General features: G+C 35.4%; 2 long non-coding RNA genes across 2 annotated transcripts; one reads left to right on the top strand and one right to left on the bottom strand.

Moving 5' to 3' along the window:
- Positions 1–440: 440 nt before the first annotated feature.
- On the bottom strand, positions 441–24,061 carry LOC122538262. Its single transcript, XR_006308817.1, has 4 exons — positions 23,777–24,061; positions 5,112–5,314; positions 493–2,274; positions 441–455 (listed from the first exon to the last, which is right to left on the bottom strand). It is a non-coding gene; the product is annotated as an uncharacterized LOC122538262 (long non-coding RNA).
- A 241-nt stretch (positions 24,062–24,302) lies between these two features.
- Positions 24,303–24,504, top strand: LOC122538263. Its single transcript, XR_006308818.1, has 2 exons — positions 24,303–24,379; positions 24,468–24,504. It is a non-coding gene; the product is annotated as an uncharacterized LOC122538263 (long non-coding RNA).
- The last annotated feature ends 85 nt before the right edge of the window (positions 24,505–24,589 follow it).

The raw sequence follows: 24,589 nt of genomic DNA, 5'->3' as shown, positions 1-24,589 counted from the left end.
TAGTGTCGCGCTCTTTCTTCGTTTATTTCATTGGGTAAATGATATCTTTGGAACGCGTGCTTACTTAGTTTCGACTAACAAGATTCAACTAATTAACAATTCTTTCCTTTTACTTCGAAGGACGAACTTCACCGGGACAGGCTCTCGGAATTCCTGTCTATTTGTTCTCCAGTTAACGCCTTCTGTTCCAATTCTTTCTAATTGGCACTTTCTTCCTCGAGGTGTTGAATTTCTTTTGAATAAATGACGTTCTCCTAAACTTACGATTGTTTACGTGTACGGTCCAACCGTATCTTCTTTTTATTCACAATCGCGACTTCATTTTTATGAGCATTTTTGTGAACAAATAATGTTTTAGAAACTCGTAGCTATTCCAGCAACATAAACAAATCAATCAATTATTAATTACCACTTCTTCTCTTCGTTTCGAAGTGAATTCCTTTCGTACAAACACCCTCGATATTCATACTTTGCTTGTTCCTAGTCATCAACTCCTTTTTCTAAACAATCATCTCTTTCTCCCTTTTGACAATTTTTTTACTTAAAATGATGAATTTCCTTGGGATAAACGACACCCTTAAAATTCGTATTATATTCAAAATCGTCCTCTTTATCATCCTAAGTAACACTTGTTCTCTTCTTGAAATTCCTGTTCCAACCCTCAACCGTCTCCAATAATCATTTCCTTTCTTCGACCAATTTCTTTTTATCACTTCTAAATAACGCTTGTTCTCTTCTAAAAATTTCTATTCTTACCTTCAATAATCACTTTCTTCTTCCAATCTTCCTAAATAACACTTGTTCTCCTTTCAAAAAAATTCCTACTTTTACCTTCAATCGTTCCTAATAATCACTTCCTTCTTCCAATCAATCAATTTCTTTTTATCATCCTAAATAACGTTTGTTCTCTTTTCAAAATTTCTCTTTTTACCTATCAATCCTTCAATAATCACTTCCTTCTTCCAACCAGTTCTTTTTTTATCACTCGTTCTCTTCTCAAAATTCTTATTCCTACCTTCAATCGTCTCCAATAATCACTTCCTTCTTCCAATCAGCCAATCTTTCTCTTTAACATCCTAAATAACACTTGTTCTTTTTCCTGTTTCTAACTTCAATCGTCCCCAATGATCACTTCCTTCTTCCAATTAATCAATTACTTTCTATCATCCTAAATAACGCTTGTTCTCTTCTCAAAATTTCTCTTTTTACCTATCAATCCTTCAATAATCACTTCCTTCTTCCAACCAGTTCTTTTTTTATCACTCGTTCTCTTTTCAAAATTTCTATTTCTACCTTCAATCGTCTCCAATAATCACTTCTTTCTTCCAATCAGCCAATCTTTCTCTTTAACATCCTAAATAACACTTGTTCTCTTCTCAAACTCCCTATTTCTATCTTCAATCGTCCCCAATAATCACTTCCTTCTTCCACCTAACCAGTTCGTTTTTCATCGTTACTAAACAACACTTGCTTTTTTCCTCAAAATTCTTATTCCTACCTGTTAACCCTTCGATCGTCCCCAATAATCACTTTTCCCTTCCAATCAACCAATCTTTCTTTTTATCATCCTAAACAACACTTGCTCCCTTCTCAAAATTCCTACCCCTACCTGTCAACCGTTCTTCTCTTTTCAAACTTCGTTTCTCGCCATCACCACTCGCTAGTTCCAAACGACGAGGCCACACTCGTAACGTGTAACGTGTAAGAAAATCCCGGCGGTAAGATTCGCGGCGTGGAGGAGAAGAACAAGGGAGAACAGGGGAGAACCGCGAGAAGCGGTTTGAAAGTTGATTCGGCGGCGGTCTGTTTGAGCAGTAACACGCGACTGGCGGAGGCACGTGGCTCGAGGCTCGGTGATATGGTATGTAGCGGCGCGTAGATCTCGAGGAAGCTGCGTCGCGACGCTCGCCGTTGATCGCCGGGGTGTCCGAGTCGCCCGCGGAGTCTGTCAACGGCCGTTGGGGACGGTGCACCGCGTCGATATGGATTTTCGCGTGTACCTGGAGCCGACGAGGGCAACAACTGCCTGCTGCTCTACGATACGTGCCCAACGAGGAGGAGCATGCGCCACCATTATCCTCTCTCTTCTCCTCAGCCGCGCCGCTCGTTCGACGCGTCCTTATCTATCCTCTGCTCGCGTTCAACTCACTCTACCACCATAAGCTTCGCGACGTAACTTGTTTCACCTGCTCGCTCCGATCCTTTCTTTCCTTCGTCAATCTTCTTTCTTGGCGTCCTCCTTGGATGGGTGGCTCTCCTCTCCAGGTGGTTTGCCTGTGAATTCATTTAGGTCACTTTCGTTAGCATTCGTTTCGACGTTTCGCCGTGGCGATCGATCGGTTTAATTGCTGACGGGGATCAGCTTTTACAGAATTTTTCTTCCTGCGAAATGGGCGTGACGTTAACACACGGAATTTTGTTGTAAAATATGATCAACGCTGTTTCTTTCAGTTTCTTTCGACCGATGAAACTTTGATTCGAAACATGAAACACCTTACTGAGACAATGGTAGTCTAGCTGATTATACTTATAGCACTTTGCTTGATCCTGATGTTTCGAAATTTCACGGTGCGCGATGATGCAAACTACCGCGGAAATGTTTCGACAGATAATTTCGTGGAACTGCACCTGGCGTTAAAAGCTTGGAGAATTGAGTGGGAAACGAGCTTCGTTTTCACCGAGGTATATACCTTGGAAAAACTTCAATCGTTCTATTCTAACATTATCCTAGAAAACCACCTGTTTCAAAGCCTCACCGGGATGTTTACGGAATTTCAGAACCGGCATTAACATGATTTTTCTCTTTGCGAGTAGATCGAGAGTAACTGCAAAGTGAAAGAGACGAGAAACCGCTCTTGAGAACAGCGTATACTGTATACACCTTGAACTTTCAAGCTGAAGTAAACGCAGAACGCGCACAGTATGCAAAATTATGTAAAACCCTCGCTCGCGGTCAGAGTGTTTCTCGTGTATTTCTCAAAGGATATCTAACAAAGGGAACAAATCACAGCTGAGATCTCGTTTCTTTAATCGTATCCGTCAGAACGTGATTTTGCATAAACGTCTGCAGCCTGTTTACCTGCGAGATATTCAAAAACGAAAGAGACGAAAGTTTCCACACCTCGAGTGTTCCTTCCACGATACTCCCCATTCCCAGCGTCTATAGTCGCGTTTCATATGCATTTAACTCCCTTGTTTTTCGTATTCCCTTTATCGATATCGTTTTCCCATACCGGCGCGTCTTCTCTGTCTCGTACCACGCTGTTTTATGCGCTTCTATTTATATTCCTTTTTCACATACCCTTTACTCTTCTTCTTCCTCTGTTTTTGCTCGCACGCGTGTACGTTTAGCCTTCACTCCTCTAACCTCGTTCGTTCTATACTTGAAAAATAATGCCGGAGGAGATCTCTTGGAAGTGGTCGTTCGTTTCTTGCCGCTGTGTTTCTCGAATTCAATTCGATTCAATTTTTTGGGGGGGGGGGAGGGGGGGGCTAGCTTCGACTCGTCAATGAATTTTCAAAACATTCTAAACGCGGATTTACGCCAGACTGCAGAGTTTCGTGCAGAGTTCGTGATTTTTCCACGATGAATTGAGTTGAACAAGAATTTCTTTATAATTTATAAATACGCGTTAAAATGTAGTTTACAGTTCGCGTGTTTCCGATATTTCGTACATTTTCTGCGTGTCACGCGCGATCGAATTTTTTTTTAACTCAACGTTAGAACTATCGACGACCAAAAAGGCGTAAAATTTCCATCAGAAACATTGAAATAAAAGAAGAAAGAAGAAAAATGGAGAAGCTTTGTAGTACAACGATAAATTACACAAGCTTCCAGCTTACGTTTCTCAAAATTTTCTCTAACCTTTTACACTCGATTGTCAGCACACTTAGCTGACAGCTAAAATTATAAAATTCTTTACAATTGCTGATAATTATAACGAACATAAATACATACATATTGTTAAATTATATTATAGATTAAAACTGCATTAACTCTTAAGTAAAATAAGATTCAAAATACGACGTTACTTATGTGTACCCCTAATACTGTGACAAAATTCCAAAAGAAGAAATTGATCGAATTATTATTCGAGTAATTCAGAACAATTCGCACAAATTAATCTTCTTCTTGCCTCTTACGAAAGTTCATAAAATGGCGAGGGAAATTTTTCAGCAGATTGAAATTATGTATCATTAACTTCTATCTAATATTATTACTTGATGATTGCTTGAAACTAGGTCACACGTCAGAAAAATATAATCAACAAAATTACAAAATATTAATTCGTAAAATAAATAAATTGCACAGGTAGATGGCACAAAAAATGTTGAAGGCAAAGAGTTGAAAATACATAAAATTTTCGAAACAAAAAAAGAAAAAATTACAAATTAGTCGTTTCGACCACTTTGACAGTTCTAATGTGTAAAACGCGCGAAATAATCAGAATTTTCAGCTTACTAGTACAAGAAAATAACTATAAAAAAAACTATAAATAAAAATTTATATAAATATATTTTGTATATATTGAAATATAAAATAAGATAATGTATATCTTATTTTATAAAGATATATGTTATATCTTAATAATTAAAATATAAAATATATAATAAGATAAAAATATAAAATAAGATAATGTATATTTTATTTTATAAATATATATATTATATCTTTATAATTAAAATATAAAATATATAAAAATATAAAATTTATATATTTTATATATATTAAAATATAAAAAAGGATAATATATATCTTATTTTATAAAGATATATATTATATTTAACTTTATAATTAAAATATAGAATATATAAAAATATAAAATTCATATATTTTATATATATAAAAATATAAAATTCATATATTTTGTATATATTAAAATATAAAATAAGATAGTATATATCTTATTTTATAAAGATATATGTTTATATCTTTATAACTAAAATTTAAACATATAAAAATATAAAATAAAATAATATATATTTTATTTTATAAAGATATATATTATTAAATTAAAATATAAAAATATATAAAAATATAAAATGTTATATATTATATGTATTATATATATAATTTATATATTATATATTATAAATAAAAAACCACTCACTTCTCGATCAAATTTCACCAAGTGTCTGGACACTTGCGGTTCCTATATATGTACAATATATATCGTGTCTTCCAGAGCAGCTTATTCATGTCCATCTGCCGATGGTCCTCTTTGCCGACGATACTCCCTCCATTTCCTTCCCTCTCAGTATTTCTGCTGCTTCTTTCTCACGCGTTATTGACCACCCGAGATTTCGTTCACATCTGAAATAAGAACATCTGCATCAGAATCGATTATCGAACATGTGGCGGGCGGTTCGACCTTTGTTCTTTCGCCTCGTTCAGAACCTTTCGATTCGAGCTCATTTCAAGATATTCACATTTCGTTCTGCCAGAAGCGGACGCGTCCCGTTGGAAATCATCGTTCTCGAATTGCCAAAACGTTGACGAAACGTTGCGAAACACGACATGTATCACGATATAAATTATGCGAGTCTCCGCGCTGTTCACGTCGCGCTAAGCTTGCTTTGATGTGAAACGCGGATTCCAATTCGATTAGCCGGCGAGAGATTTCATCGGCGCGTACGGAATTGATTGTAACAACGCTGCCCGCGTAGAACTGACTGTAACAATAACAATTTAATTACCACCATTACAGTGGTCGTTAAATTTCGAAGCGTGCGAGATGTTGAGACATACGCGGACACGATAGTTTCTCACTTTCGTGAGCCATTTTTGCATGTGTTTTTCGTAAAAAATGATTTTAAAAAAATGACAAAACTGCTTATTCTCATTCTGTGAGACTGATTTAATAATTTCGACTGTAACAGTGACAATTTTATTACTACTATTGCAGTGCCATTTTTGTATGTGTTCTTCGTAGAAAATGATAAAAAAATGACAAAATTGCTTATTCTCACTCTGTGAGACTGATTTNAGTAATTTTGACTGTAACAGTGACAATTTTATTACTACTATTGCAGTGCCATTTTTGTATGTGTTCTTCGTAGAAAATGATTAAAAAAATGACAAAATTGCTTATTCTCACTCTGTGAGACTTATTTAGTAATTTTGACTGTAACAGTGACAATTTTGTTACTACTATTGCAGTAATAATTAAATTTCGGAACGTGTGATGCGAAATACACGCGACGAAAGTTTTCTCAATTTCACGAGCCATTTTTGTACATGTTTTTCTCAAAAAAGTGACAAAACTGCTTATGCTGACTCTATGAACTGTGAACTCATTTTCTGAAGACTCGTTCGAAGTCTGAAACTTCGAAAAAGTTGAGAAAATGAGATTCGAGCAGAAAAGCAAAATTATCGCGCGAAAAAGTCTTCCAAACAGCAAACAACATTATTCCCGCTGTTATTTTCATTTTCGAGTCGTTTTCACTTGCACTTTCGTTCTAACTGTTATACAAAATACTACGATGATTGAAAAATTCCAGTTTCAATCCTTTTTTTTTTTTTTCTTAACCTCTTACGCTGGAATGGCGTGCCACGCACGTCGAGAACTTTTTGTCCCAAAATTGCAACATTTTCTCAGTTTTGAGTATATTTAAATGCAACCCGGGCAAAACGAATGATGAGTTTATTACTTCTTAATAATCTCTATCCAGTGATATCACACCGACGAGTTGAAAAGAAGAAAGAAAGCGACGATTTCATTTTATACGGTTCGGTCACTCGTTACGGTCCGCGAACCAGTTGCCCAGCGCAACTGGTTAAAGGATTCTGATCTCGTTTCTTTTTTTCCTTCTGAATTGTCACACGGTAATTCATCGCTACGGTTCGACAAAAAATCACTAGATTAATGCCTCTTTAAGACGGGCAAAAACAATAATCGACGGGATTACGATAAATGTGTAACATCTTTCCTCTCGTAAGAAAAGAAGGCGGCTTTCTACGAAACACTTTCCCAGCGGATTTCATTTCTTACGCCCGAGCTTAAAACGGAAACGATTCGCGATTGGACCGCTCACTGTCTTCTTGAATCTGACAGTGATTTATTTCCGCAGCTTGTTTGTCTCTGCAAATTTTTTCTTAATTACGGACGGTTTTGTACTAATCACGTCGATATGTACGGGGTGTCCGGAATTTGAATAACAGGGACGTGTGGACCAATGGTGGTGACAAAAGTGAATTTTTGAATAACACGAAGGAAGCCTTAAAAGGCCATTAACATGGTCCAAACAAACTTTCAAAGAACGTGACATCCACGAAAGAAAAAAAATTGAATCTCAAGTTTTATTCTCGAAGGAAGTTAAATTTTCCCATTCAAAGAAATGCAGAAACTTCAAACTGTTGATAATTCATTCTCATATCACCTCCTACTAGAAAATCAAATTGAAGGGAAAAGAAACTCCTCTTGAGGTTTGCTCGATTTTGCACCATTTCGGAGAAAATTTCCTTGCTCGAGGAAAAGGAAAGTGAGTTAAGTTCGATGCCAATCAACAACTCCACAGAGCAATTGAGAGAGCAATCGATAGTTTGGTGTATCAAATGTCAGTACAGAACAATGTTTAGTTGCAATCAGAGTGGTTCGATCTAATGCTGAATGGTTAACAGCATTCTGAACAGTGTACTCGTTAAACAGATGACAATGGATAATGTTATGAGCTGATAAAATGGATGAGAAAATAGACAAAAAACACGAATAGGTGCGCAAATAAATGAGCAAAAGAATGGAAACTTTCTTTTTGTTTCTTTCCTAGCGATTTTCTTTCACCAAAATGATGCAGAAACGTGCAAATCTCGGCTGTTTCTCTCAGTCTGTCAGTCCTTGTAGTTTCGACGTCTAAATTTGGGACACTCTGTATAACAAAAAATCCACGTAAAATTTTCCAAAACTTCCCTCGAGTCTGAACACTTCTTCACATTCCACGAATTAACATTTTTTTGAATTTTACATTTATCTTGATACAAGATGTCGCGACAATGTTACGCATTGGAAAATCAATTTTCGTTTCCGAAGGAACGCTAAATAACTTGATGATTTTCTGTAATTGATGATTTTCTCTGACAAAAAAATAGGCTGCGTAGGCATTTTAAATGTATTTTTTAAACTGTCGTGAACACGTGTTAAGTTTAAAGAAATTTTGTACATTGTTAACTATGGTTTTACGCAATGTTACACCGCACATTTTACGCATCTTTGCATCTTCCGATTTTCCACGATTGTCTACATTTTTTTTTCTTTTTCTTTTTTTTTTATATAATCGATCGTTTGTTTTTAATTGCAAACACTTTCGGATCAGAAATCCAACAAACAAACTGACGCGCGGTGTGATCCGCTACGCGTGCGAACTTTTATTAAACAAGGATTCCCAAATGCAAATAAAACTCCAAATACAAAATTGAGCTATTACGCGCGAGCGTTTATTGGAGTTTGACGATGATTCGTGCTGTTTCTGCGGCTCAATTTTTGTTAAATTGGGATTATCGTCTATCTCTTAATTGAAAAGTCTTTCTTTTTTTTTTTTTACAGAAAATTTATTTCCTTTAGAGATAAAAATTCGAATTAATACGCGGGAAACAACTCGAGTCTGCCTTTTGCAAATTTTAAATGCACTGCCAAAAGGAATATGGACAAATTCGTTTTGAGTTTCGCCGAGGAATATATACATTTTATTGCGTCGTGGCGGATATTTTTTATTAAATAAGCCGCGAGACTGGTAGATGAAAAGAAGAGAAGTTCCGCGAAGTATCTCTTTGTGTTTCGTTCACTTCGGTTCTCATTAAAATGCCTGAACGTAGAAATATCGCGGATATCGCGTTAACTTTATAAATATAAAGAGCCATAAAGGAGAGGAGCAAAAACAACATTGAAACGTTTCCACGTACTCGCGTGCCCCGTGTTTTCAAACAACTGAATCCAATTTCTCGTTTTAATCGTATAAAAATCGTACAAAGGCACGTGTGCACGCGCGTATAAAAGATAATTGAAAAAAAGAAAGAATTACTTCTCGCGCAACAAGTAAGATCGCAAAATGTAAGTTCTTTTCAGAGACAAATATAAATGTTTCACAAACGATTGCAAGTATCGTTTTCAGGAAATTTAACCGGAAAACACTGAAAATATCTTCACGAGATATCAACGTATCACTTTCTAATAAAAATTCGTATTACGAACTCGAATCGAAGCACGCTGGAATCGATGTTTTTCAAATTAGAGACCACCGATTGTGCCAATATTATACGATTTTAATAATTCGGTAAAATTATTCTCGTATCGATTATTTTTTTAACGAGATGGTCTTTTACAGCATACAGGGTGGGCCAAAAGTTTCTTCCCTTCTTTCTTTTAATAAAACATCAGAATGTAAGGAAAAATTAATTTTATTAATTTCAAGCTTAATCTGTACAGGAGAAAAAAATTAAAACATACGTAATAAGAAAATTACGGATTTATTCTAGTAGAAAATAATTTTTCACCCACCCAATACAATTCGACGAATAAAATAATTGCTTTTCAATCTATGTTCTTCTAATTATTGAAAATAATGTTGCATATATTATTACTAAACAATATTATTATCAATATAAATATTGCAAAATGAATCTCGGAATGAACGACAAAGGATGAATCGGGACGACGATTTAAAAAAAAAAAAAAAAAAAAGAATTCGCAAATATACATATCTCCTAAATATACAGAGAGCGCGCGTATACTCTCGTATAAAAAGGGAGAGCAAAAAGTAGGTTTCTCTCGGTGAAATTTATATAAAGAACGAACTAAAAATGAACGTGAACTTTTTTTTTTTTTATCGAGACTTTTCCAACGAATCGAATAACATTCGCGTGGAAAAAAAAAACGAAACATTTTTGTGTACTCGATAGCACGAGAAAAATAGCAATCTAATGCCGCGCAGCACAACCGTGCATACAACGAGGAAGAAACTTTTTCATTCGTACTTGTAACTCGCGTTTAAAAACGCTGTAGTGTAAATTGCGGTTTCATACTTGAAAGAAGAACGAAAGATTAAACTTAGATAAAAATTTCGCTTCTTATCTACACGCCCGGCCCTTTCACGCATTTCTTTTCACCCTCGTTCCACGTTCACCGCCTCTCCCACATTCCTCTCGTCAATCATCCTAATTGCATACTCTGAATAGCAGCCACGTAATTACTTCGCCACGTCTGCCGTTGGAAAATTTATTCATTACGATATTATATGCGGAAATTAGTGTCAGCCTCGTTGTACCGAGGTCCATTTAATACCGACGTTCAATTATCGCCACATTTAGCACACTTTTATTTATATAAGCTGTAGCTAGTCGTATACAGTCTTACGTAACATTATAATCGAATCAGTGGCGATCAGCACAAGTTTGAAGTTAGTCGTGTGTTGAAGTTCGAACTCTCTTATTAGCACAGTAATTTGAAGTGATTTTTTGCATTCTTTGTATTTTACGTTTCGATTCGTTACGTTTCTACGGAGTAAAAAGCGAGCGACGAAATGAAATATTGTGATTATTCATGAAAATATTTCACATTTTTACAAGAACTTAGCGAGTGTGAAATTAAACACTATGCCTTGAATATTTTGTACATTCGACGCGTTGCGTGGATTGTGTTCTTTTTACCTCGAAATTTGCGTGGAGATCCGGGGAGAACGTGAAAATTAAAAAGAAAATATTGAAAATTAACGAAGACTGGGTTTGAATCTTCAGAAAGTTTCTTACAGAGGAGAATCCTCGAAATTCCCTTTCGAGTCGAAACAAATTCAAAAGGATCCAAAGAAAAAAAAAAAAAGATACAGCAAGCAGAGAATATCGTTAACAAAACGTCGGGTGTCTAACGAGCCAGCTTTTTCCAAACGTTCGCCAGAGTGGCTAAAAAGATCGTTACCATGAACGAGGAAACGAACACTTGATGCCGTCTGTGTCGACGTCGAATTTTTTTTTTTTCCCCTCTCTCTTCTCGTTACAACATTTTACCTCGCCAGCTGAAGAGGACTCTTACTTTTCGTTGTTTTCATCACCAGCTCCAAATATATCCACGCACATACACACACACACACACATAACACACACGCAGGACATGCACGATTTTTTTTGATCGTCGCGACATTTTTTCAGCTCGAAAAGTTTCCGCCCTTGTCCCGTTAATTATTACACGGCGAGTAAACACGACCGTGCACGGAGATTTAATAAATTCCAGATTTATTTGCCTCTCGTGCTGTGTTCGTCGTCGATGTAAATACCGGGAGCCGATGGGAAAAGAGGGGGGATAGCTCGAGTTCGAGAAGAATTCATTAATTTGAGGGGTGGCGGCGAACGAAATCGTTGAACGAAACAGCGAGAGCATCTCGCCATATTTCGGCGAAAACAGTTGCCGAATATATTTCCGGAGATACTTCAACGGAGATGCGTGTGTACAGGGTGGACAGAAAAGACGGATGAATTCTACATCTCCGATTTGATAGAGATGTATGTAAATGACCTGCCGCAAAATTGATCTTGATCTTAAATTTCGAGGTTACTGGGATATTTGGAAAAGTTTTATATTTTATCTGGAGGATGAAAATAATATCTTTCAAGAGTGCTATTAGGTTGCAAATATATTTTTTATATATTATATATATATATATATTTATATATTATATATATTTTTCTTTTTATATATTATTATGTATTACATATTTTATATATTATATTATTATTTTTTATATATTATTATATATTATATATAATTTATATATACTATTATATATTTTTATATAATATATAATATATATTTATGTAATATATTAAAATATATAATATATTTAATTTATATAATATATGTTATATATTTATATATTTTTATATAATATATTTATATATATTATTAGATACATTTTTCTCTTTATATATTATATATTTTTTATATTATATATTATTATTATATTATTATTATATTATTATTATATAATTATTATATTTTTCTCTTTACACATTATTATTATATTTTTCTCTTTACACATTATATATTTTTTATATATATTATATATATCATATATTTTTTACATATATATATATTTTTTCTTTATATATTATTATATATATTGTTCTCTTGAAAAATAGCAAAGAAATTTCTTTTAATCATTTAATATCGAGGACACGTGCGTGCTAACAGCGACTTTATGATTTTGAACGTGTGTCTATATTATATAACAATTATATTTCGAATAACGTTAACAGTAATTTGTATCATTTGATCATTTAGGCTCACGCTAATGCTGCAACTATGACAAAATCAAATGTTGGTACAACTCAATACGAAAATCACACGATATAGACGTATACGCCTCCAGAATCATACAGTCGCTGTTAGCACGCACGCGTCCGCAGTGACAAATGATTAAGAAACTTTTTTGTCATTCATCTCAAGAGAACGACTACGTTCGCGATCTATGGTCCCTCGGGGAAGTTTTACCATCGTGATGAGCTGAACAACAATGATGAGCTGAACAAAATTCTGAACTTTTCTTTCCACCCTGTACGCACGCACGTGAGAACGTCGCGCGTGCTTCCTTTCGTCGATGAATTTCGACATAAACGTTAACGAGTTTGTTACGAAAGTGCAACGACGAGCTTAGCTACGGATTACGTCGGATCGTTTGCGCGTCTCAACGATCCTCCATCCGTGTGAATTTCTTATCGATCGTTAAAAAGCTGATAGATCGAACGTTTATTGCAGATGATCAAGTTAGTTTCTTTGGAATGAAATTTTATGCGGACGCAGAAGAATCGTTATCGATTATTCGTTACGGCGTGATTGGGCGATAGAAAAAAACGGACTGGATTATTTTTCTTCGTTATCCCTTGCAACGTGCTTATTTTTCTAACTATTTAAATTACACGAAATCGTGAACACAGGGGATCATTAGGATATTCGTTTCGCGTGTAATAAAGTAGAATAATAACCGCGTTATTTTTCGTATGACGATACGGAGCTCCACTCGAAATGTTGAATTTATAATGTCGCTGATTGCGATGAAAGAAAATGTATGCGCATGCATTTCAATATACAGAGAATGTATAAAACCTGATAAATGCGCAGTAATAAAGTAATTAAAGCACGGAATACAACTGATAATTAGACGAGGCTTTGATATCTATTGAAAAAAGTATCTTGATATTGATAATACGTATACAGATAAAAAAGAAAGCGCAAGCTGTCTCTATAAATAACCTGTCTGAAAGAATTTTTAATATCGAGTAAAGCGAGTAAAAATTTTTGTATGAAAATTTTCTCGTTTTTTTTCTTTTTTTTTTTTTTTTGACAGTGGCCCATGCATGCGTTTCATCAAAAAAGAAAAAAAGAAACGGAAGATTGAAAGAAAGAAGGATTAGCACGTTCAAAAAAAAAATTTCGATTCTTTTTTCAAACGCCATTAGTGAAATAAAGGAATTTGTCCTCGGGCAGTGAAAAATTTGCAAGGCAATAGAGATCGTAACACAGCGTTGCACAAGGCCATATTTTTGTCTTTTATTCTAGAATATTTGTTCCTCTTTTAACATACGAAAGACAAGATCGACGTTAATGGCATGTTTAAAGCAGTTTTGTGCAAAACAGCGAAAGTTCAAGACGATAAAAGGGGGTAAAAATCCACCATTGCATTCGAGATCGCGCACGTCTCAGCTGATATTCACTCAGAAGCTTTGTGTTTTTCGGAGTTTTCACTTCAAACAGGGATCCTCGTGAAAATTCTATCAAAAGATACGTATCTGATTATTTACAGGATTGGTCAGTTTCAATTTCTTTTGTGTCGATCACGTCTGCAATTATAGCATCCGATTTTAATTAAAATCGTAATTTCTTAACACGTCGAGAAGAATAATTATTTGTTGATCAAACAATCTTGGATCTTTAGAATCAATATTTGAATAATTGATCTTAAACATTTGATTAATGGCTAATGATTAAAATCACGACTCGTTTAATTTCATTCGATTCCATGAAACACGATTCATCGTCAGACACGTGTATTTTGAGGATTGTTTAAAATCTCTGACATGTCAAAATAAATACAATTTCTTGTTTTTTAATTGTTAACATCGACATCTTCAGTCGGATTTTTCATCGCGAAAACTCCGCGGAATTGAAAAAAAATTCATTTACGTGAAGTATCAATTCCGAGGTGACTAGAAATTTTAACAATGCTCGAAACAAAAGCTCGGAATGATCATAGTACCGGCTGAAGATTTGTTCGGAAACCAGAATACTAACTGCTGGCTTCCCGAATTTAGTTTTAAGAGGATTACACCTTCCATAAACAATGGTAAATTATTCAAGCACGTTTATAAAGCTTAGTCAAATAATTTTCGACGTTTCCTCAAGGAAACTGGGACTTCGTTGGATAAAAATAAATAAGATTCGAATTTAGGTTAAGTTTAGGATCAAATCGTCGAAACTTCCGAGAACAATTCGAGGCAACTTTTAATCTGCAAAACTACGTAAGATTCTATGCAGGAATCATTAATAAAAGACGAAATAAAAAAAAATACAAGAAAGAGAGAAAAAAGAAATTTGTTATCGAGAAAAATTATTATCAATATCCGTGAAACATGTGGCTCGCGTTGTTACATGTTTCGAACAAAACTTTAAACTAAAGTTAAATTAGATAAATTTCGTATCTATGATTTAATTCAATTTTATTCGATCACTAGTAAAAAGTGCAAAAGTGTAAAATTAAATGTAAAGCATTTAAGTAATTTTTTTTGAAAATTTTAGCCAGCAAAATTCTGAAAAATTGAAGAAACACTCAACAAACGAAAACCACTTTAATTTTTCCAATTTCCTCCTCTTTGACTCGCCGAATTATCTAAATACACAATATAACACAATATAATATGAAAGTAAACGCGGAATAAAAGCAGTTCGGACCGATCATACTCCAATTTGTATCTCCAGTTTATCTGTTACTGTCTTCCAAACGAACTCAGTGTTTCGGCTGCTCGCTCGGCGAGTTTCAATCGCGCCAAAGTGAACGGGAATAATCATCTAAAAGGATCCAACTGGATAAACGCAAAGAAAATTAGACACTAGCTTTCCCAGTGCGAACTTTAAAAGAGAATTAATGGAAATTAATAAAACGAACGCCAGGCGAGTGTTTGCACGATTCTCGCTCCAACTTCTGCCAAGTAAATAATACCGTTTTCTCTTAATCAGTGGATTACACCGGCCAATTAACTTCTAGTCGAATGTGCTATTAGCAGACACGCCTAACTCCGAGGGTGAACACCCTCAGCTTTAACGTAATTGAATTCGTTTAATCTCTTCATTTCTTCCCTTTCTCTCTTTCTGTTATTGCACTCTGTTAGGGAATCTCTCTACGTTTCCTGATTGTTCGTCAAATATCTGTTCCGCATATTTTTATTTTGTCGATGTTGTTCGTTTTTAATCACACTCTCCACGAGTATTATTTAACCATTTATACTCGTGAAAAGATGACTTTCTTTTGTTTTTTTTATTTTTCGTTTGACGATGATTGGCTACTGTCGACAATTTTTATTACTGTCTAATATTATTATTTAATTTACTTTTATTATTATTATTATTATTTATTATTATTATATTTAATTTACTTTTATTATTATTATTCGTTATCGACGATCACGACACTTGACAGATTTCTCGTACAAAGTACAAGTTTAGTTTTCCCCACTTTTGAAACAGACAGCATTTGTTATAGCTTTAGGAGTGTATCAAGCACGATGTGACACGATTTATTGCCATATGCATACAGCGATGTATCATTGATATATTTTATTACTCAAGTATGACAAAATGTCCAAGGTATCGATCGGATTTGTTCCAGGTTCGATCAATATCGTGTTTACGAGGGAAATGGGATTATCGAAATCGTGTGTATTACAAATGCTCGATGTTTCGACGTTCGTAAAAAAAAAAATAAAAAAATAAAAAAATAAAAAAAATAAGAAAAAAAATGGAGTGAAATTACATTCATGATGGCAAGCGATCTCGTTAACCAGTCGGTCGGTCCAACAAATTCACATCGCGTTGCTATTGTTACACCTGCTGGTATTTTAACGCCCTCGCGCGATATCTTGTTTTTTTTTTTTTTTTTTTTAAACCTCGTATATTACAATTTTCATTGCTTCATACGATCGTAAACCTTTGCATATGGTAATAAACGATTTTGTAAATATTCATGCGGGCATACTGTCAAACGTCTATTTTCTTTCGTACTATTTTCCATCGGGCTTTAATACTGCCTTTGATCTCTGTATCATTTCCTCTCTGAACCGGTCGAATGTAAAAATAATCGGAACATCTTGATTACTCGATCGTCAGATCACAAAATTGTCAAGCAAAGTTTCTATCTTTACGAATGAAAGCGATTAAAGAAATGGAATCTCTCTTCACATGCAAATCTATTCATATGGATAAAAGGATTTTCGCACATAATTTTTCAAATTTTCAAGGTACGAAAGATTAGGTGTTTTTGCACGTGACGTGCATTCGGTTTGTGGCTCCAAAAATTGCCATAAATTCATAAAGGTCGTCGCAGTCGTCGTTGATCAGTCGTTAAACGACGAAAAGTTTACCGAAAACGTGAGAACCTAAAGTTTCTGTTTAAAAATTTATCTGTTTTTAAATTTATCACGCCGGCCTCGAGAATTTTTGTCCGCTCCATTAACAGCAGTACGTGTTTCGTAGTCCTTGAAATACGAGGTTGCAACCATCAGAGACGATCCGATATATCGCACCGGATGTGTACTTCATGCCGTTTTTACAAACAAACGAATACATCCACGCACATCCAACGACTCTATTTCCATCGAAACATTTGGTTCAATCTCATTTCTTATGACTACATATACGTGTTATAAATTGTTTATTTTTTTTTTCTTTTCTTTCTTTGCTAAATTTTTGGGACGAATTCTAATGCTGTTTTCCGCTTTTGTCCGTATTTAAAAATGTCTCTTTTAAATGGTTAAATGGTTAAAGTAAAATGTCGTCAGTCGTGCTATTTTATATAAAAACGTTCCTCTAACTGCAGTGTCCTCTTTTATAAAAAAAAAAAAAGAAAACAATAAATGATAATGAGTAACAAGCAATTTAAGGTAATAAATCTTGCAAAATAAATTTTGCCGCGTGATCGAAGCATTTGGTGGCGCTGATATAAAAATGTCCCTTTTCTGGTTAAATGGTTAAAGTAAAATGTCTCCTCGTCGTCAGTCGTGCTATTTTATATAAAAACGTTCCTCTAACTGCAGTGTCCTCTTTTATAAAAAAAAAAACAGTAAACAATGATAATGAGTAACAAGCAATTTAAGGTAATAAATCTTGCAAAATAAATTTTGCCGCGTGATCGAAGCACTTTGGTGGCTCTGATGTAAAAATGTCCCTTTTCTGGTTAAATGGTTAAAGTAAAATGTCTCCTCGTCGTCAATCGTACTATTTTATATGAAAACGTTCCTCTAACTGCAGTGCCCTCTTTTATAAAAAAAAAAAAAAAAAAAACAATAAATGATAATGAGTAACAAACAATTTAAGGTAATAAATCTTGCAAAATAAATTTTGCCGCGTGATCGAAGCATTTAGTGGCGCTGATATAAAAATGTTCCTTTTCTGATTAAATGGTTAAAGTAAAATGTCTCCTCGTCGTCAGTCGTGCTATTTTATATAAAAACGTTCCTCTAATTGCAGTGTCCTCTTTTATAAAAAAAAAAACAGTAAACAATGATAATGAGTAACAAGCAATTTAAGGTAATGAATCTTGCAAAATAAATTTTGCCGCGTGATCGAAGCACTTGGTGGCGCTGATAAGTCGACCGAATCTAAATCAGTGTCAAACGACTACTAATCTATATATTGCCAAGAGCTCCAAACGAATCAAGATAGATAATTAAACTAATTGATGTAATTTGGTATCCGAATTATGATATTCTGTTACACTGTGCTCCGATAAAGACTGAAAGATTAATGTCCAGTTTGCTGTCCCGGCGGACTGGTGATGCAGAACGGCTCTGTTGCGAAGTTTAACAGGTGATTGTTAATTAAAATTAATTGTTATGTTAATACAGTCCACAGGGGATGCGTGTACCGCTAAATGCAGATGTAATTCTAGGGCTTAACTCGAGGAATAAACGTGGTAGAATGGTTTCACACAGACGGTTTATCTGTTCAGTTTCGCCCCTTCTTCTGTTACCTTTTTATTTCTGTTTTTACAAGAAATGTCATTGAAGTGTGTCCTAAGGTTTTTTGTTTCAAAAAAAAAAAAAAAAAAAGAAAAAAACAAATGAAAACTACTTATTGTAGAATATTATAAATAGATGAATTTTTGTGTATTTATGTATACATACATATATAATATGTGTACATACATGTATATATATATATATATATATTTTTTTTGTACATATTTTGATTTCTATGTATTTACGAGAAACTTAAGATTACGAAAATTCACGTGATGCGCAAAAATATAACTTTATATAATTTTATAGCAGGTATAGATATTTGATACTTGATCATTTTCTGCCCCTAGGCTTCTGCCTCTTGTTTGAAAGAAAAAAGGACTACATGAATCTGTGCTTTACTACCAAATTTATTTTAACAAGAATGCCGCACCCACCGCAGATCCCATAAAAAAAAAAGCCCACCAGCAAATACACATAAAATATCCGCATAAATGATGCAAATTGCGCAAGCACGCCGCCGCGAATACGTTAATCACGTAACGATGAAATAACACGCGAAGGGCGATAAAATGAATTTCATCGATGAAGTGATTCCATGACTTCCGCACGTGTATTTGAATATGTATTTTACATCGACGAAAATTCGACGTCAGAATCGGTGCAATGTGCTATCGAGCGAGTCAACCACGATTTTCGCCGATTTGAAACGACATAAATTCTCAAATTACCGTCTCGTAAAAGAAGAATTCGTTCGAGACTGGTTGTACGTAAAACGAAAGGGTCGTTTTCTTTAAAAAGGAGCTGGAGATTTCCTCCCATAGTGAACAGCTGGCTGGCTGACTTGGCCTTATTGATTCAACAATATCTCTCGACAACGCGATACGACCGATTGGAAATCGTAAATCGAACGACTGGAATCGACCGGAATTTTACGAGCGGCCACCGGTCCGTTTTTATTATAAGCTGATGTATTAGATACGAGAACGGTCTGTCGTGCGGAGCAACGCGATGAACTGTAAAAACCTCGCGTTCGAATTTTTCCAGTTACTTGATTCGAAGTAGTTACATGTACATCGTGGCATGCTCGATGACATTGGTTCGATTCGTGTAATCTCGAAAGCGTAATATTCATCTCGTTTCAAATATCGAAAAACTTTTCTGGTAACTAGTAGTTTCTGTATAGTAGAAGTTTGATCAAATTGCCACGAGACGATGAAAACATCGAGTTTTTGCTGAACTAAATCGACCAACTCGTGAAGTTACGAAAATATCCAAAGCGTCCACATGTGGCCCTCGCATAATGTAGGAGTCCACTGATTCTTCGCCGTTACCAGCGATTTCTCGTTCAAAGATTCAAATAATTAAATTCAACCAACGACAGTCCATTTGATCGGGCACCGTCTGAAATTCGGTTCGAACAATTTGGCGGAATCAGCATCAACGGCAAATTGTATCATCGAGTACGAGCCTGTCTCGAAATCGTATAATGAAAACCAGGTTTACATTGGCAAAGTGGTATCGATCGACTTGATTTCAAGTAAACTGGCTGAATTAAGCGATGCTCTTTCGGTCCGCTGGAAGAAAAACGTCTCTTCCTTTTCGCGTATCAGTCAGAGAAAGAGACAGAGTCGCTGAAAGTAGCGTAACTTTCTTGTGAAAAGGTTCCCCCTTCGAAGAAACAGAATTTACTCGTCACGGCGATTGCAAAAAGAGTTTGCAAACTGCGCAGCCGTTGAATCGAGAAGCTTCTCGGAGAAACACGAGAGCGTGGGAACAAAGTGAGAAATATAACTGGATTTATACGGCTGAACTACCATTGATATTTTTGAAAATTGGGGGCAATGAGGTTCTAAATTGGATAAAATTGAAACTTTCCTCCCCGAAACGGTCAACGCGCGTTAAGTCGAACGAAGTTACATTAATGGACCTTCCTTCTTTTGCCAGCTTGCGAATGAAAGGACCTTCGAGAAATTTATTTTCTTCCAAAGGACAACAATTTGCCCTCTGGAATTTATACGTCTTCAAAAATACTCGAGCAAAATTATATAAATAATTTTAATTTTCGATGTAATTTAAATAATTGCCTGATATTATGGCCCCTACAAAATAAAGACATTTTCTCCTAGCAGAATATTCTTCCACGTTCTCATTTCTACTCTTTTAACGTACCTTGCATCCTTAGAAATATATGAACGTAAAGATAAAACTAAATATCAGTAATTTTGAGGAGGATTCTCTTGTTGTTACTACAGTGAAAATTCACTTAAACAACTTGCAGCTATTTGCGCTAATTGTCTAACTACAGTGAAAATTCACTTAAACAACTTGCAGCTATTTGCGCTAATTATCTAACTGATCGTGACAAGTGTTTACGGGATGGCTGCGACTGTGTTTAATTACGAGCAGTATCAATTAGACAGTAACGGATTAGGAATTACGTTTGAATTTGTACGAGATAAATCAGATTTAGATTACATGTAATTGAACCGAGTTACGTTCGAACCAAATAGAATTACATTAGATTACGTCTCTGGGGCATGACTAAATTAGCTCTCAGTTACATCTAGATAACGTGTAATTCAAATGGAAATCCAACAAGAAGGAACAGCCACATTTGGGTATATTATTTCTCAAGAACGTACTCTGAATTCTTGTTAACTTATCGGTGATCGTTATCGCGAAAAAGCAACGCTTCGCTTGCAGATTCTGCGACGAATGAAATGAAAACGAGAACGAAAGAAGACATAACTTGAAGAGAAATTCTTTTTATCAACCACGCATAATACTTTATACAACTTTGTATTTGCATCTTCCAATTTTCCAGAAACTTCTGTCTCCGTAACACGTAACTTGTAATTTATCAATTGACAAATTGAAATATTATGGATAATTAGAATAAATGGCGAGAACGTAAGAAAGCCTTGATTTTTCAAACAAGATTGCCGACACAATAACGTACATACATAGGGCAATAAATAACCGTAAAGCCTTATTATCTCTACAACCACAAATCCATTAACATTCAAAAAAGAAATCTCCCCGACACGATTCATTAACCTAAACGTTTTCTTTCTCTAAATTGCGAAAGATCATTCTCCGCCATTAAAGGGGTATTCTAATGTGAAATTTTGAAAAAAATTGATTGTTTTTTCTTGCATATTCTTAAAGGACATAGTTTCAAAAATAAATCTCTGTACATGTGAACTCCTAAAATTAACGAAATTATGGTTATTTGAAAGACGCGACGACCAGACGTCATTGTTACCGCAATACTAAATTTTAAAGCTATTTTTCTGGAAACTATGTTCTTCAGAACGATGTCCTTGATATCTCAAAATCTACTTGACCAATTGACTCGAAATTTTAAGTACACATTTAGTACATGTGTGACTATAGCCCCTACCAGAATCAACCAAAAAATTTTATTTCTTATATTTTCTTAGGCTTTCGAAGTTTAACAAAAACGTGCAAAAATCGATGACCAAACTTCAAAGTATCGCCACTTTTTTAATTACCGACTTTTTTCTTTTGTTTTGGTACCTGCTATAGCCAAACTAATACTAATTAAGGAACATTCACGTTTTCTCATTTCTGACAAGCAGAAGGGCTGGTATCATGGACACCGTGAGACGACTTTTTTTAAAAGCGACCACGTTTGAGAGTATTGCAGTGCCACTAATTTTAACTTATTTTTGTCCCAAAAAAATTTTAAAACATCGTTGAAATACATACAAATAAACCTTGTCAATTTGACTGCAAAAAGGTATTCTAGTTTCTTTGCAAAAAATTCCCTAACAACGTTAAAAAAAAACACGCATTTCAAACTAGAATACTTCCTCAAACGGCCCATTCCGTTGCGCGAGGGTCAAAGTTTCAGTAGTATAGCCCGCGTTATGGCGCGGCACTACAACCTCCACTGTGGTTGTGGCCACACTAACAGAGGACAGAAAGAAAGAGAAAAAAATACAAGAAAAAGAACACGATAGGAGAGAACACGACGGTGGGTTGGCCACGAGTCGTTGATGTTTTGCAAGATAAACGACAGACGGCAGCAAGGCGTGAGAACTGGCTGATATTACGCGTGAAAAAGGCGCGCTGGAACTTGTGCGAACGACCTAGAAATGGTTTACCGTCTACGTCGGTGCCGGGGAACAGAAAATAAGGTTTAAACGAGATAGTAGGCAGCCACTTTAAGGCCGACGATAAAAAAACAGATCGACCGAGCCATCTTCCTGCCTGGAGCGGCAGCCACTGTTATTTTAGAATTAAGGGCAAAGCAATCGTATGCAAGGCCGATGCGCCGTCGAGGAAAAAAAAAAAAAAGAAAAACAACTATCTGCTGGTACCTCCTGCAAGAGGAGTTATTGTTTCAGGTGCGTGCGATTAGAAATATGCGCCGTATTTGGAATCCAGGAGTGATTTAATAGGTCTGTTGAGCGTACGAGACGCAGATGATTCATGACTGTTTGTCGAAGCCAAGATATTTCGAATTGAAAAGCGAAAGAAAGGGGAAATTGGAGAACGATGGAAAAATGCTTATGCAATTGCAATTTTACAATTAGTCCAGGCTGAAAGACATTGTTCGTAGACAATTCCCAAGAGCACAAAATACGTAAGAACACAAAATACACAAGAAAAACATTAATATATAATTATTTTGATTCATACAAGAATGTTACGTTACATATATTAATTTATTAATTTTGAGATACAACGTGATTACATGTAAATAAATAAATTTTGTTTCTACGAAACAATTGTTCATCAGTTTGAACTCAACACAATTATTATTGGGATAAGTATGACTCAACATATGTATATTGGCAATTCTCGCAAGAGAATAAATCACTACACTAGTGGGAGTAAATTACAAGAAGGCATTTTTCGTCGTCATTGAACGAAACGATCAGCAAAATTAAATTAACGATCGTGAGCACCAGAGATAATTTGCAGGGGAGTTGTTGCCCAAGGACTTTCGATTTATGGGATACGAGTTTGATCTTATCCTCAGAGGGTAATGAGCTGGAATCTTAGAGGACATCGTGGTAGAATGTTCGAATGACTGCGAGGAAGTTTAAGTGAGGCACGATCGATCGATCTTTTATGGGCCTTTAAAATTCAAGCGTAAATCATTCGAATTTTTACGTTTAAATTGGCTACCACTTACTCAATTACATCGTTTTGGTCAATTACATCGGTTTTCTCTTGAAAAATTTAAAGTTCATTAAATTTCAACAAAATTAAAATTCATCAGAGTTCATTAATGAACAAAATATTTTTGCTGCGAAATATTCGTTTCGAGAGATATATCACTCGCGTGAAAAGATATTTAAGGGTATACTGAATTCGCATTGGAACACAAGATTACAAATATGCGATGATAAATAAAATAAACTGAAACTTAACCTAAAACTCAATATGGAACACGTAGACCATAACCGTCATTATTTAATTAGCCGCCATTATTTTCCAGATGTACGATTCAATCGCATCGCGCACTAGATTACGAAGGAAATTGACTTCCAACAGAAAAAAGAATAACATAGCAAAGTAAGTATTTCGTACCTTTGAAACGAAGCGGGAGAATCGTTGAATTCCCTCCGAGAGCGAAGAAATGCACGTTCTTTGATAATAGATTCTTCGAAATGATTTATCGTCACAACGCTTCAACATTAGCTGTAACGCGACACTTTCTGCGAAATTGGCGAAGCGATGAGATCGTCCGGGGACCCTTTCAGCGTTGCAGCAAGCAATTCCCACTGGAACTGCCACTCGCCGGTAAAATTTGAAAATTGCCGATCTTGATTGACCGAGACTATTCCAGCCGTTTATAAAACGCAATCTGCCAATCAGCTTCTCCCGGGCGTCCTACTCTGTACACTAATACTCGTTATCCAGTAATACCGAAGCTATGCTACATTTCCAAGAACTACCGCGACCATTAAGCTTTATTTAGAACTTTTAGTGTCCCGGAAAATTCAGTGCATTAAATTTCTGAACACCGTCTGACCGCGAAATCACTCCGAGAAACACCGAATGCACTGGAACGTGGTGCACCAGCCGCGAAAATAACCGTACTATTTTCAAATTTTCTAACGCCGATGGTGGCGCCCTTCAGCAGTCTTATGTATCGATTCGATCTATAGTTATCGAACTACAATGCAACAGGTATTAAAACGCCGCGCGCATTGCGCCATCACAGTTTACGTTTCCCGCCAAATTTGTGTTGTGATGTTTCAATTCTTCGTATCCACAGTCACTTGGAAATTTAAAGAGAATTTGAAGGTTTCTTTTCCCTCGATATCTTCTTCAGGCTCGTAGACTAAGTTACGATGGTAATGATGTTTCACGCACTAGTTGCTCATATTTTGCATTGTC

The sequence above is a fragment of the Frieseomelitta varia genome, unplaced genomic scaffold, assembly GCF_011392965.1.
Source record: "Frieseomelitta varia isolate USP_RPSP 00005682 unplaced genomic scaffold, Fvar_1.2 scaffold_976, whole genome shotgun sequence".
NCBI classification, from domain to species: Eukaryota; Metazoa; Arthropoda; class Insecta; order Hymenoptera; family Apidae; genus Frieseomelitta; species Frieseomelitta varia.
Note: the sequence above shows the minus strand (reverse complement) of the source record. Positions and strands in the feature narration are given on the sequence as shown.